At 41.7% G+C, this 15176-nt stretch overlaps 1 pseudogene; it reads right to left on the bottom strand.

Annotated features, from left to right (window-relative positions):
- Positions 1 to 559: 559 nt before the first annotated feature.
- On the bottom strand, positions 560 to 3715 carry LOC129065105 (ubiquitin thioesterase otulin-like; annotated as a pseudogene).
- Positions 3716 to 15176: the final 11461 nt, after the last annotated feature.

Here is a 15176-nt window from a genome sequence, read left to right as displayed (position 1 = left end):
TCCTCGGAGAGCAAAGATTTCCAGGTGCCATCACCTCCCTCCTGTTCCAGTGCCTTCTCCAGCCTTTAAATAACTCACTTTTGGACCCAATTCTTAATCTTCTATTAAATAATCTGTCTAGAATAGATTTAATGAGTATGTAAATCCAAACCACTGCTTGGCGGGACTACAAGAGGATGTTCAGCCTGTGCCATTAACAGATCCCGCCCCAGGATTATACAGCATAAGCAGGCTGTGTAGCAAGGGTGCCATGGAGACCTGTCACCACCAAAACAAAAAAATTACCACCTAAAAAAAATTGAAAGCCAGTCTTGACTATTTGAGGTTTGATTTGAGATATAAAGAACATATTTCTCTCCAAAATGAGTCTCTTGATACAAAAGTATTTGTTTTATGGAAAAGATAGAGTTTGCACCTTCCAACAAGTGTGCTCTGAAGACACCCAGTACAACATATTGCTTTGTAAATGAGGGAAAAGCTTGGATACCTCATTATCAAAAGCTAGTCTCCAGAACATCTCAGGCCAGCTTGGCTCACGGGGCGCAAGAGTTCCCAAAAGTCATCCTAGGAGACCAGCAGGCCGAGGCCCAAGCCGAGGAGCTGCCCGCACGCCTTGGCCCTGTTGCCAGCCTGTCCATGGGCTAGGCTCTTGCAGACTTGCCTCCTCACACAATTGGAGGGGGGTGTTGTAGTGCCGATCGTCCTCGGCGATCAGGGTCACCACCGGCCAGTCCCTGGGGGGTCTGTGGGGTAGACTGTGATGAACTCTTCAGTGCTGTACTTGGAGAGCCTGTATAGCTGGATGGTGTGGCGCACAGCATAGGTGAGAACTTCACCCCGTTCAAGGCCCCCAGTGTGTCCCACCTGGTTTAGATGGTTCTTCAGTAGCTGTCCAGGGTCACTTGATGTGTCCCGAGCAAACAGAAGGGCAGAGAAAAATGACCTCCTTTCCCTTCTCTCTATCATCATATATAGTTCAATGGCTCTGTTTGGCATTAAAAATTTTACAGCTTCATAAAGGCTATATTCTTCCTCTTCCTTTGTGAACAGTTCATCATAAGCTATATGTCTTGCTTCAGCAGTTCTCAGTTTGGCCAAGCCTGCTTCTTCCTTAGCAGAGTGAGGGACTCCTTGATTTTATCAACCAGGTCCTTGCTCTTCCCCTCAAATTTCAGTCCAAGTTTCCACTGCTTGATCCAGCTGTATTTGCTTATGAGTTTTTCTATTAACAGCGTGAGCTCCTGATCCTACAGCCAGGAGGGCAGCGCCACTGGCTGGCTCATAGCCTGGAATAGCGTGGCCCTCAGCGCCCAGTAATTATCTCCGTGGACTCGCCTTATGGAGGTGAACTTCTGAGATACCTCTTCGTAGCCCTTTTTTGTACATGTAGCTTTTTGAGCATTTCCCCTCCATTCTCTTTTGCAGTAGACCATGATATCCATTTCAGGAGCTATACTTAATCTAGGTTCTGATAACCCTCTTTCATGTATAAGTAATTCTCCTTTTCTATTTCATCCACAGCACAATACATGTCCTCCTCACTATTTGGCATGTTCAGAAGAGAGCTGGATCCTGGATAATGACAGTGGATTTTTATAAATCTAATTATGTTGTGATTCCAGTTGCACTGCTTTTCCAGATGTGGTTTCTTGAGCAAATCAACACATTTTCTAGTACCGGGTACACAGCTATTGATCTGGCAAATGCTTTTTTTTTCTCTATACTTGTTGAAAACGACTGCCAGAAGGAATTTAATTCAACTGGCAAGGCCAGCAATACATTCTCAGTGTTCAAACACAGTCTAGAGCCAATCTTCAGTCCTGCATCATAATTTAGTCCACAGGGATCTCCATCTTTTTCCTCTTCTCAGAACATCACACTGCTCCATCAGATTGGCGATGATGTGCTGATTTGTCGGGTAGGAAAGGTGGAGAAGGGCAGGCAGGTGAGAGGATAGGCGGCAAGGCAGCCGCTGGAGGACCAGGCGGGCAAAGCGAGGTTGGCAGACCAGGAGGTGCCACATTTGCAAGTGGACAAGCCAGGAGGAACAGCTGGGGAACAAGATAGACTGAACAATCCAGGGTTCCGGTGTGGGAAAAGAAAGCCTTAGAATCTCTGAAGGTAAAAACCTGTCGGGGGTTGTGGTGGCAGGAGAAACTCCCAGCCTCAAAGGGGAGTCCGTTGCAGGGGCCCATGGGGTCCTAGAACCAAATCTTTAATTGTTACCAAATCCCTATTTATTATTTGTTGAAACTAAACCTGTTTTTGTATATTTCTTGCCTATTTCTATTATTTTTAAACAGCTTTACATGACTTTTTGGTATTCTTTATCCATTTTTTGACTGTTTGTAGAACTATTTCCCTAAAAAAACTCTATTAACCCTTTTTTAGATGTGTTACAAATACTTTCCTATTCTATTACTTGTCCTTTAAATTATTTTATATGTATATTACTGTATAGTCTTAAATGTTTAATATAGTCATATTGTCTGTATTTTACTTTATAGCTTCTGGGTTTGAATATTTTACTTCAGGGTAAGAAAAATATTATTTTGTATTTTCTCCTAAAAATCCTTAGGTTTTACATATTGATTTTTAACTCACCTGAATATTTTTTTGTATAATGTGTGAAATAGGGCTCTATATTTGTTTTATTTCAAGTACTAGTGGCCCATGCATCTTATTTGTTGAATAAGCCTTTTCCCCATTGATTTGAAATATCAATTTAATCATATATTTCATTGTTAGACAGATATATACGTTTGTTTCTAGAATGCTCATTTTATTTCGTTGATTTACTTGATTATTTCTGTGCTGGTGTCATGTTGTTTTAATTGCTGAGACTTTACAATGGATTTACTTTTTTTAATATTTTATATTGGATTTGACATTTAAAAAAATAAATAAAATCTGCATTTAAAAAAAGAAAAAGAAGAAACTCCTACTTTTTGTGACAACATGGATGGAACTGGAGAATATTATGCTAAGTGAAATAAGCCAGTCAGTGGAAGACAAATACCATATAATCTCACTTGTAAGTGGAATCTATTAAACAAAATAAACTAGGGAACAGAATAAACCACAGGCATGGACATGGAGCAGACTGAAAGTGACCAGAGCGGATGGGGAAGGAGGACAATGGTGGAAAGAAGGGGAAGGGGCTAGACAAAGAACATGTATGAATGACCCATGGACATGGACAGCAGAGTGGGAATTGTCTGTGGGGAGGTTCTAAGGGGGGATGGGTGGAGGACGGCAAAGGGGGAAAAAATTGAGACAACTGTAATAGAATAAATATGATTAAAAAATAAATTAAAAGAGAAAGCAAAAAACAAACCCAAAAAGAAAAGCATTTCTAGGACTCATGCATGGGAGGATGAGGTGTACTGGGATGTTTACTGAAGTAAGAACAAACGAATGTCTCCAGGTCATCCTCGACCAGATGGCTCAGCTCTGACTGTCTGTGGAAGAAGTCCAGCCTTGTCTTGAGCAAGGCCGGAAGAAGGCCAGGGTCCAGAGAACTTGTGCAATTACCCGGCATCGGCAGGGCATGGGGAGCTGCCGTAGTTGAGCTTAGTCCATGCCAAAGCTTAGTCCGGCTCAGCCTTTGTCCCCGTGCGGTTAGTTTAGTCCCTGTTCCCAGCTGCTCTCCAGCTGGCACCGTGCTGCTGTGCCCAGGCCCACACTTGGAGCCCACCCAAGTTTGGGGCAGCATAGCCGCTGGGCCCAGGCTACCGCAACGGAGGGAGAGCGTGTGTGAATGAACTGGTGAATGCGTGCTACTGAAAGGGGCCTTTGTGAAGCTTTGATTATGTTATCTTGGCCTTGGGAACTTATAGAGGTTTTGATTAATGGCTAAATGTCACCCTTCAATCTCAAAATCCCTGTAAAACACCCACCAACACACACAGTCCTGTCTTCCCCGCCATCACCCAGTCAAGCCAGTGAGGCCAGTCAGGCCAGTCAGGCCAGTGAGGCCAGTCAGGGGCGCCGCCCTTCAGAAGAAAAAGAACAGAAGCCCGGAGCTCAGCGAGGCAGGCCTCTCACTGTTCCCAGAACCATCCGCTGTGTTGCCACGATCTCCAGTTCTTGATTCAGAACCATGTGGCACCTGTGGCACCTTCTCATGGATCCCTACCAAGAGTCCTCTCTCCTCTTTCCTTCCCTCATGGTCTTGTCATTGTTCCCTCCCTGCTTGGAGCAAACCAGTTCTCATGCACACAGGCTGTCACCTGGGGGGAGATGTCTGCCTAGTTACATCCTGGGGTAAAGTTATACCAGCCTTCCTGGTTTGTTGCTATGCAAACTGACCACCTTTGCATATGAGGTATGAAGCTATCCTGCTGTCCTTGACATGCAAAATGACTCTCAATGGGCCTGCTCCCTGTCCAGCATGAAGCTGGCTTGTTCCTGATATTCAGAGTAAGTGTCAATGGCCCTGGGCCTCTTATTGACCTGCAAAATGACTTTCAATGGCCCTGCTCCCTGACTCCCACCTGCCTTGGCAGCCTGCCTGGAAGGGGGTGTGTGAGAATATCCTATATTTATCTTGGACACCCCAATTTCTGGACCTCTTTGCAAATCCCCTTTGGCGGGGCTTAGCTGGACCCTGTTACAATGGGAAAGAGCAGGCTTTCTTTCAAAGTAACCAATCTCTTTCCTAATCTTTTGTGGGCTTTGGCCAGATCCTCCCCCTAACCAATTTCTTTGCTACATCATCTGGAGTTGATGCCTTCATGCAACCCTATACTTTTTTCCCCTTGTGATTTCTCCCTACATAGCATGGAGGCGGGGGTGGGGAGTAGTAATCACCTTGGTGAGCATTCTCCTCTCCCCTGGAGTATCTGAAGCTGTAACCTCCAGACTTCATTCTGATTAAAAGTAGCTTTCAGATCACCCAGGCCCAGCCAGTGTAGCTCCCTGCTCTCTTGTTAACTCCTAGCTGCCTCTGCAAACTGACTCTCATGAGGCGTGAGGCATCTCCAGATGGATCTTAGCCTCTCAGGGCAAAGAAGCCAAGCCACAGAGTTGCCAGACTTTCCCTGCCACACCCCAAAGGTTTGAGTGTATTCCTCAGATTGGAGGTCCCCCAAATTGCCTCAAGGTTCTCTCTGCCATGGCCCAGGAAAACCACCTTTTTTCTTCCCCAACCTGGAAAGACTGCTTAGAACCCCGTAAAGAACACGTAAGTAAGGTACCAGGCTGTTTTTCCAAGGGGATTTTTTTGGCTTCTACAGTCAATTTCTTTTTTTTTTTTTCCTGTTTAAAATTGTTTATTTACATCTAATTTTGAAGCGAGACTGATGTAAGCAATGTCATTAAAGCTGAACTTGTAAAAATGTTGTTTATGAACCTGCCTTGCACGAAGACAGAAAAAAGCAGGCTGCCTCCCTGGACTGGCGTGGTGTGTGGGAACATATTTAACATTCCATAGGAACTAAATATTTACGCAACACGGAGTGAGAACAGGGCACTGCTCTTTACCAGAAATGAGCTAAATCTTTGTGATCCCATCAAGGCAAACCTCATTCCTTCCATTCTTAGCTCCAGGTCATTCAGGTAGCAGCAGGAACCAGTCTTTCGTTTCATTTCGCTTGGTTTGGGAGTCTTACCCATGCTGACATTGAGCTTCTCCCTATTGTTACTTACACAGGCTTTGTAGCCCTCAGCACGAGGGCAAGGCTTCAAGACAGCGCTGCCGTTGTTTTGCATTTTCCTGTACCTTCATGGTGGCTGGTCCGATTGAGATAACTACTTTCCAAAGGGATTTTCTGACCCATTGTGGTTCTTAAAAAATTACCTGCTATATTTAGTGATTTCTATGATATATTCGTTTTCCTAGTCATGAAATAATTTAACTAGCAGACTGAGAAATCAAGGGATTAAGTGAACACTTTATCGCTTCCTGTCTCTTACTGTCCAGACGAGGGTGGCAGTAATCTTAAGAAAATGGAAGCAGCCCTGGAGGCCTTTGTGAGCCTACTATGTCACTGTTTATGCCTGCCTATGTCCCCGCAGTAGCTTTGTCCTTAAACATGTGCAAAAGCCCAAAAGCCCCCAAACTCCCAATCACTAGATTTCGTCTCAGCCAGGTATTCGAGAGCTAGAATGTGTAGTTAGCATTTTCCCCTGCTAATGGGAGTGGCGCTTTGATCTCTCCAGGTCAGGCAGAAAATAGGAGTGGACTGTTAAGGCCCGAATTGATACCTTGTGAGTAAATGGTCTGGTCTGTGCCCCTGCCCGACCGACGGCCTTGGTGTCCTGTGACACCAGGATTGCCGTTCGCGGACGATGCGGCAGCAGCCTGCGGCCTTCAGAGGTTCACAGAACTGGAAACTGGAAGGAATCCACAGAGGTGAACAGAGCGCCTGTTGTGGTCTTACAGAGAATTTCTAAAAGCATATGCTGGGTCATCGCTGTCCTACAGGGGCCACCTTCATTGCATTCTTTTTCTGGAAGAAGGCAACACACTTCATCACAGATGCCACATCCTTTTATTCCAACACTATAAGTTTCAAGTGGAAGTTTTGGACTGAAGTCAATTTCTAAAGCTTCCGGTGACATCCCGAATCTATGCAAGTCTCTCTCCAACATCACATTCCAGTCAAAATCTTGGTTCATAAAACCAGTTTCCAAGTGTGTCCTGGTATAAAAAGAAGAGATTCTTATTGATTTCAGGGAAACAACCATATTGCCATGAAAATAGAACTACTCGTTGAGAGGTTCCAAATTCTGGAGGGATCAGGTAGGAGAAAATATCAATGCTGCAATGCTGGTTACAAAGGTACAATTTACCACATTTCTCTAGGAAAAACAAGCTTTCCTCATGTCTGAAAAACAAACAAAAAAAGATTGAAAATTCAAACACAAAATTTAAAACGTTAGTATCCTCAGTTCATTCAGTCCCATACAGTCAATTCTTGATTATCCTGAATATTTTGCAGTAGTTCCATAAACCCAGTTATTCCTTAGAGTTCTATAAATTAGCACCCAGTTCAAAGACATGATTTGAAAATTGATTCTCAGAGAAATGGAATTTAAAATAAGTCAGAGTCCTTTCTATAGGTATTTAAGATGAGAAACATGTTTGCAAAAACATTAGAGTAAAACAATGGCTGTCTACAGCTGACAAAACTGAAAATGCTATGGTTATAGTACTGATTATAAGGCAATTACAGACTATTTGGCTTTTCTATAACATGGAAAATTCCAAGATAACAATTAGAGTTAAAGTGTAAATATTTCAGAACTTTGTAGACTCTTTTGAGATTTTCTATAATCTCTAGAATCTAGAATATCCATTTTTATAATAAAAACGCATGTAACAAATAAAATATAATTATTATCTCTTTATTTGACAAAATTTCCTGTGTAACTTCAGAATATCAAATAGGCCTAAGTCGTTAAAAATTTCTCTTCTTAGGAAACAGAAAAATTCTTTGAAGTATGCTAGGGGCCCACTAGAATAACAAGCCAAGCCATTTCCAGGATTAGAAAAGGTCTCCTTGTAAAATTCAAACCCAGGAAATGCTGTCAAGCACATTTGACCAAAAGATCATATATTTTCATAAAACAACATTAAATTGTTCATTTACCTAAAGTAAGAATCAAAAGTATCAAACAAATATAGGTTAGCAAGAGTTTAGTTTTTAGGATTGAGAGGATTATTTTCTTAAGTAACCAAGAAATTTGTTCAGACAATATGACACAGAAATATTTTAATAAAGCATAGAACCTTTGTTTTGTAGGTAGAAGAAATTTTATATCTAGAGGAGAAGAATAATACAGAACCCCCCCCCCCCCAAAAAAAAAACCCCAAACCTTGTCCCTCTAAAAGAACCAAGCTCTGGTTTTGCATCAATATATATCTGATATTTAAATTCATTTACTTAATGAAATTTTCACCAACCTTGTTCATCTTATCCATAAGTAAAATTTCCTCGGGAGATTTCTCTTCATAAAGCTACAACCTTTTTCATCTCTCTTGGTTTTCCTCTCTTAACTCATTCAAAACTCACCAACTTTAGAAGAAACTACATCTTTTCATTTCCCCTAAAATTTATCGCCATACATTATACCTTCCCTTACCAAAAACATAATTTCTTTCTGATTTAGAATTTTAATTTTTACAAACCTTAAATTCTGGTGACAAGAAAAAGTAAATCATTAGCATTCTTTAGGGTGGCAAATCTCTGAATAAATTTCATAACTTCTAGAAACAGGTTCTTTCATTGGCAAATAGTCACAAGTTTTATAAACATTTTTAATAAAGACATCTTCATTAACATCCAAATTTATTTTCTACTTCTCTGTAATAAGAAACCAAAAGTAGGTAAACTTTGATCAATTAATGTTTTAGTGTTTCATGTTATTATGAAATATCTAGATACTTATAATGTTTATCATGAAACAAAAAATCTCTAAAGATTTATGTTACCAATATACTTTAGGAAACTACGTTGAGGCATAAATATATATATATGCCTCATATATATATATATATCCATATATATAAATATATATATCACATATAATTATTACTGAAAAGATTTATCTAAACCTTATGTTACCTGTAAATATTTATGGAGTATTAGTACACCTGAGGTTTCAAAGTCATTTATTATCCAAACCATTTTTGCAACACATTCTCTAACAGACATAACTCGAACTTATTTTTGCAAATCCTGGTAAAACATATGTTATTCATGTTAATAACTATAAAAGATATCAACAAAACTTAAGCCAGTTTTGATGTCGAATATTTTCCTAATTCACATGATTCTTAAAAATGTAGGGGAAAGTTGCTATTTAGTCATTTATACAACAATTAAATTCCTTTACCAAAAAGTTCTTACACAGAGGAAGGAATACCATGTAGAGGCAGAACACATCATTCTATACATATATAAACATAGATCACACAAACAGACCCTAACATAAACAGAACAATTATTAACTATAGAGAAGACATAAGACTTTTCACTGTGTCTTCTTGACAGTTTCAAGGGAGGCTGGAGAAACAAAGGCCAGGGATCAGGCTGAGCAACTCTAACCGCTTTTCTTTGAAAGTGCCAGCTTTTTTCCCCCTTCAGTGATTTCTGCCTCATACTGAATCAGGGGTGCCCACCCTGGGGCCCGCAGGCCACATGCGGCCCAAGACAGCTGTGAATGTGGCCCAGCTGAAAACCGTGATTTTACTTAAAACATTAGGAAATTATTATTGACATAACAACTTCCAATGTATTTAATGTGTGACCCAAGATAACACTTCTTCTTTCACTGAAGCCCAGAGACGCTGAAAGGTTGGACACCACGGCCAGTGAGGTGAGGTTCCATCTCCGATTACCTGGCAAAAAGACCCACTGAGGCTCCAAAATATTCCTATCGTACTTTCAAACATCAGCTTCCAATGCTGTCAAGTTTCTGATTAGCTAGTAAATTCATTAAAGCCTTTTCAAATATACCAATACCTATAAATCTTCTATCTCAATAACCTTTCAAAAATGTCCACCTTATTAGGAAATCTGCCTTTCCCCTGTCTTTTCTTAGAATTTTCATGTTAATTAACCAGTAAGCAGCTGTAAGACTCAAAAAGCTAAATAGAAATTTAAAAGTGTTAAGACCAGCTGTAGGTCTGTGTATCTCTTTTTTAATTAGGTGCAAGGCACTTGTACTTCCAATGTCCTCATTTGTCACAAACTCCACAAATATCTGAAGCTAAAAACGGCGGGGTCTCATTGGAAAATGATGTTTGGTCTAATTTCTGTCCTTCCATCTCATTAAAGGGGTCTTAATGACAGGTTATTATATCAATATGAGAGCTTGATAAAGCATTTCAATTAAGAAATTTGTTTCCATTGAAAACATCCACCACGTGGCCAGTGGCAGTAGGATTTTAGGGCAACTCCACCAGGAAGTCTTTTCCAACTTCAACAAAGAAGCCAAAATGCCTCCACAAACTGAATGCAGAAGATGCATCCCTCATGGATCCAAACGTTCACCTGCAAATCAGAGGCCTTCGTTACACAGACGGTTAGGATGGGGGGTGCATAAGGCGTCTTCTGTCTCCCACAGCACGCGGGCGGCTCTGACACAAACCCGCCAATGCGTGGCGCGTGGCAGGCAACGCCTCTGGAATGAAATTTTCCCACGGTGAACAAGTAACAACGGTTTAGACAACAAAGCCCCCTTAAGGGCTGGGCCCCCTATCACAGTCTCCCCTCAGAACCGGCAGAGCTGGACCAAGAGTCACTTGGAGACCCGCTCTATTCGACCGGTCACCAGGTGCACCCGGCACGTGCACCTTCCAGGTGGTGGGGACCGGAGAAAATATCTTCACTGATCACAAGCCAGGCTTTCAGGTCATAGAACTAGCTGCAAGGAAAAGCCTCATCCAGTTTTTCATTTTTATAGAATTTCCTGGGGTGGCACTGGTTAATAACACTATACAGGCTTCGGGTGTACGGTCATCTAATACATCATCTCTGCATCCTGTTGTGTGTTCGCCACCTCAGGTCAAGGCTCCCTCCATCACCATTTGTCCCCCCTTTACCCTTTCACCCGCCCCCCACCTCGTTGCCCTCTGGCTATCACCATCCTGCTGCCTGTGTCTATGAGTTTTTCTTTCTTTGCTGAGTCTCTTCACCATTTTCACCTACCCCCAAACCCGCCGCCCTCTGACAGAAACGCGGCCTGTAGAAGACGTTCATAGACAAAGAAGAAGGGGGAACAGGGTATGAGCTTTCAGAAGGGAGAACGGGCGATGTACAGGTAGTGCAGGAACAGTGGAACCCACATGGCAGGAAAATCCTTGCTAGGCGACTCAGAGACAGGGGGACACGGGGTATGTAGCACACAGCCACCTGCCTGAAGCCCTTTTCTAAGGCGAACATCCTAAAACCTCTTTCCTGAAGCAGGGGTCTCTGTCTGAATCTCCTGGGAAGGGAAGGGGATAAGGTAGAAGGTTATTTCTGAGTCCTGTGCCTTAATAAATAGCTTGAATTAATGTCCCCCAAAGGAGTTTCAAAGTGGCAGAATGCTGGTCCCTTCACCAGCAGATCCCTTATCATCCAATGTCATTCAAAGCAGTGTGTAGCTGAAGCTAGAATTACGGTTACTATCCTAGAACGTACTGTTTTCATAGTTTGCATTTTATTTTGTGTCTTATTGCTTCACTGTTGTTCAGTGTGTTCTATTCAGAGGACTACAATTCAATAAATGGCCTTGAGTTGTTAACATGTCTGCCATGCAACTGATAAAAATCCAAGTTGTAGGTACAACCAAGTAAATAGGGGAAACATGACTTAAATATCATGATCTTACCGTGGTTTATGTACAATATTAAATAAAAAATATTTAACCCTTAAAATAATATCATGAAAGAATCTTGAAACATGGGATTCCAATTTCTATTGTCACCTAAGCCAAATTATCCTGCACCAAAAAAATCATTCTAGGTGCCACTATTTTTTGAAAGTATAGAGTTGCAAATTGTATGTGATCCACTAATTTACACCTTCTTAGCTCAATGGCATTGGTATGTTATCTTCTGTGAACTTGTTTTCTGTCCTCCGTTTTAATGTGGGTTTCATGAAGAACACTGAGCCATGGGCAGTAACTCAGTTGTTGGAGCATTGCCCCCATATGCTGAGGTCACATGTTTGATCCCAGATCAGGGCATTCATAAAGGGAACAAATGAATGCTAAGTGAGAAAAATAGCAGGTCTGTTCCTCTCTCTCTCAAATCAGCAAGTACAAATAAAAAAAAAATTATTGAGAAACTACACTTGAATATACTTGTTAGTATATGTGAATCTAAACTCCATAGGTGGTTGCTAATATAATGTAATTAGAGAAAAGATGTTGCCAAAACTACGAGGAAAAAAGAAAACATTCTAAACTGACTAAAACAGTAGGAGAAGGAACTTCCAATCCCCTTCCCAATGAAAGTAACTAGAAATCCCTAGTTCTCCCCATAATAAAGCTTCAGGCTAGCGTAGTGATCTCCTTGTCATACACCTATCTCCAAACTCATTGTCCATTATGGAAACGTGTATTTTGTCCGCCATAAGGCTCCAAGAAGGAAATGTAAAAATTGAAACCTTCGGTTTTACTATTGAAGAGACTGGAGAAAAGGCATATTAAGATAGTGAAGTTCAAAGATGTTGATGAGGGATGGCTAAGATCCAGGCTACTGTGAATTTTTTCATTATGCTTTTGGTTCCTGTGGTAGAAGGAGCAATTCTGAAGGTCACTGTGGGACCAACAGGACTCACTAAAATTCTTTTGGCTTGTCATTTAGCAACTAGACACCATTATATGTATATTTTTCCTCCTGTGGTCTTTTCTACAACTGTCTTTTAAAGAAATGACTGCCAGAAGTTGTCTTTATAGAAGTACATTTTGGCTAATGTACCAGCTTTATGTAGTTAGTATCTGTGCATAATGAGAAGAGAATTATAATACTGCTTAAAGGCCAGGAGAGCCTACACTGAGCTGTCCCATAGAAACGACATTGTGGAATGAAAATAGTTGGTGTTGAGAAATTAAATTTAAGGTGAAGTTTCACCTGCTTAAATGGCAGAATTGTTAGCTTGGCCCGCCATGGCAAGGAAGGTGGGTTGTGATGTTTATTGTTCTCTTCTATTTCCTAATATACCAATATTTACATAAATTACAATTGCAACATAATTTTCAATTCCTGGGATCTATGCTACCAGCTTCGTGTTCAGCTATTATCATAACTGTATTTTTCAATTTATCCCAATCCCTGTTATCTATCTACCAACATTAAAAAAGACCAACCTCTCTCCTTAGGGGGGATTAACTCTTACAAATGGCAAATCGTCTAGGCAATCTGGTGACTTACTCAATCCAAACAGGTGCTTATGGCGGCCTCCTTCGGGGTCCAAGCAGAGGTGACTTATAACAGGGACGGGAGAGTGCGTGACTGTGGGACCTGGTTAAGCAGTGTTCTTGAGGCTTTTGTCTTTGCGTCAGGTGCCGGAGCCGGGGGCCAGCACTGCTTTCTGGAAGGAGAGATGGCTGTGCAGTGGGGGAAGCAAAGGTGGACTGAAACCTGTGAGGTTCACCGGAACCCACCAGGACAACCTGGAGCCCAGGCTGATCGTCACGGCCTCCAGGCCTCCACCCGAGGTGGCGTGAGTGCGGGAAGGAGACGTGGGCAGTGTTCCTATGGAGCTGCTGAAGCTGAAGAAAGATCTGAGGCCCAGCTACTGCCTCACACTAAGGGGAGCCAGGAGGTAAGAACCAGTGTGCCGCTGGCCTACTTTCTGAGCCCAAATCAAATAGGGCTACTACTGTGCCCTTGCCTTCCAAATGCTGCTCCAAGTGCCTCTTCTTGCACCAGAAGGGCAGAATCATGCAGGGAAATCTCAAGGTTTTAGTTCAGAGCACAACCCCTCCCCAACGATCCTCCATCCCACCTCCAACCCCTCACAGCCCACCGACAGAGACTGACGGCTTCTAAACAGCACATGACAAAGACCTGGGTAGTTACCCTATTTTCCCATTGTTCTCAGTGCCGCCAGTTTATTGGAAATGTCAAAGGGTATTTTATTTTTTTTTAATTTGTTGATCTTCTGGCTGGTATACAACCACCCAACAGTCCAGGATTGCCCCAAACTTGGGATTCTAGTTTTACTCTGCTTTCCTTTTTGGCCTGTTATCAACCAGAGTGCTTCGTTCAGACTCACTGCATTCTATCAGGACATTTAAGGTCCTTTCCTGACAGCAGACCTTGGTAGGGGCTACCCCAGGGCCCCAGATCCCATTCCATTGTCTCTACCTTTGAATCTCAAGGAGCAGAAACTTTGATGAAGTAATTTTCCATTCTAAGTCTGATCTCATTATATAAACTTCTCAAACTGCTCAGAAGGGGCCTGAGATAATACCCATTTAAGGAGCATTATGGAAGAAAAGCCTCTGTTAGGGCACAGGGTGTTTTAACACCTCTGTCTTTACCAACAAACAGCTGCAGAGCAGGGCGTGTTCTACCTCACAGGGAGGCTGGGGACAAGGAGGGCCTCTGCCTCACTTACACACATAACAGGTGTAAAACTGAAACATTATTATTGCACGCTACCTGGACATCCTGCACCCAAAGTTTGCGTTAAATAAAGCTTAGAACAAACAATTCTTTAAAGCAATTTAACCCCTCAAGAACAACTTTAAGCAATGCATAGATGTCAAATGAGATATTTCATCCAATGATATCATCCAGTTATGTGTAAGTATAAACTATGCTTTATTACAACATGAAGTTTGTTTAAAAGTTGTTTCAAGTACACACGCATTTTCAAATAATAACAATTCTTATATCCTGGCTAGTTCCTTCTAGGACATGGGTTGCAAGTGAACTCTGGTAGGTAATGTGGTGGCAGGTCTCAGCCATGCACCTTCACACGAATTCAAAGTACAAGGTAAACAGTGTCAAGCCACTAAAATTAATCCTCGCCAGCCCCGTCTATTATAATTAACCAGTACTAACATGTGGATTCAGAAAATAGGAACAGCACAAAGTAATTAATTCTAGACCAAAAAATTATCTTTAGGAATTTATCGAACCACATTTTCTCTCCATTTTCCTTTCTCTCCCTCCCCTCCCACTCTCTGAGTAAGACTATCTGCAAGCACACGAGTGTGTCCAGGTGTGCACATTTTTCGTTGTACCCACTTTTAAAGAATAAACACACTTATACAATTTCCAGCACAAAGAACTTACTAATATACTACTAAAGATGAAAGAAAGGTGATTGTTTTCAGTGTCATAAATGATAAGGTAGATTACATAAAGCTCTTAATATTTTCACTAGAATTGGGAACCTTTAGAAGTCAACCATAAGACAGCATATGAAAAGAGGCATAAATAAATTGCTTCTACATGCACACAGAATTAAGGGGTAAAGGAAGGGGAATAAAGAGATTAAGTGAGGGGAAGTAATGAGGGAGAGAAAGGAAGGAAGGAAAGCAGAGGGAACAGATGAAAGGTGGTTTTTATTGTGGGAAATAAAAGACCAAAGGCAAATCTATTAGTTAAACTGAATTTCAAGCTTAAAGTCCAGCCTACTGCAGTGACATCTAGCTGCATCAGGTATCAGGCATTCAGGATGGGAGGCGTGGACATGTTCTTGGAATTGTCCCTGGTCTTGACGATC

This window comes from Pteronotus mesoamericanus, unplaced genomic scaffold (genome assembly GCF_021234165.1).
Source record: "Pteronotus mesoamericanus isolate MK-2021 breed Mesoamerican mustached bat unplaced genomic scaffold, CSHL_Meso_final contig_173, whole genome shotgun sequence".
NCBI lineage: Eukaryota > Metazoa > Chordata > Mammalia > Chiroptera > Mormoopidae > Pteronotus > Pteronotus mesoamericanus.
Note: the sequence above shows the minus strand (reverse complement) of the source record. Positions and strands in the feature narration are given on the sequence as shown.